The following is a 1176-nucleotide window of genomic DNA, read 5'->3' on the forward strand; positions in this document are numbered from 1 at the left end:
GTAGCGACACACCTCATTTGAACTTATTAAGAAAAAATGCATTCTGTTGAAAAATAAAAGGAAAGGTTGAAGTACAATTCTGTTGATCGAGATATGTTCATATGTGTTATTCATATGAAAAATAAAAAAATGCTATATTTCATGCATGTTCTGACATGAATAGTTTCTTGAGCATGTGGCAGCTGTGTTGATGGAGAATAGTTATTCATAGACGAGCTCTTCAATGTGCAAAATCCTCGCACCGAGGGTCTTATTTTAGTGTGGAAAGAGCTTGGCTCTTTTCACTGCAATTAGGTTGTAGTTTTTATATATATAATTGTTATTTTTATAATATTTTATATCCATATAAATTAAAAAAAATAATCTTGGATCACGAAAAGATAGTGTTAAGGATGATATAATGCAAAAGAACTAACTCTAAAAAATATGGTTAATGCCTTTGATATTTGAAAGAATTGGATTTTTGGCTCATTAGCGAGCAAAACCAGGCTTAGGATGGTTTTTGACTCTAAAAAGATGGTACTTATCAAAAGCGAGATTTATATGATTGAGCGATATTCATGTAATAGGTTATTTAAGTTTAATATGATGACCATTATATCAGAAAATCAAGAAGATTAATAAAAAAAAAAATTTTGTTTATATGGTTGAGTATTAATGAGTTTCTATATTTAATTTTTGATATTCTTAATTTAAAGTTTATGTAAATTATAGATGCTGAAAAATATTCTGTGTTTGATTTTTTTTTTTCACTGTGATTCTCTCAACACATACTTTAATACTTTAAGAATATTTCAATTGATGTTTATCGACAAATTTAGCAAGGAAAATTTTGATAAGTAAATCTCACCAAAATATACCAACAAAAAAATTCTATAAATATTTATATTTCTAGTTATATTTGTTAATTTTGTAGTAGTGAACATGCTCTTGATGAAGCTTTATTTATTTAATTTTTTTTAACCTCACCTTGTTTTTTCTTATTTTGTTAGTTATTTCCTTCCTGGCTCATGTCCAATTTGATTATCTATTTGCAAAAGGAAAAACAAGACAACAGAGATGTAAATATTTATTTAACTTTCTCATTATTGTCAGATGAATTGATTCTTTAGGCCCTGGCATTCTACCTTGCTGAATTTGCATGCCACGAATTGTTTGCTGACCTCCGAACTTTCT

Source organism: Populus euphratica, unplaced genomic scaffold (genome assembly GCF_000495115.2).
Source record: "Populus euphratica unplaced genomic scaffold, PopEup_1.0 scaffold379.1, whole genome shotgun sequence".
Lineage (NCBI taxonomy): Eukaryota > Viridiplantae > Streptophyta > Magnoliopsida > Malpighiales > Salicaceae > Populus > Populus euphratica.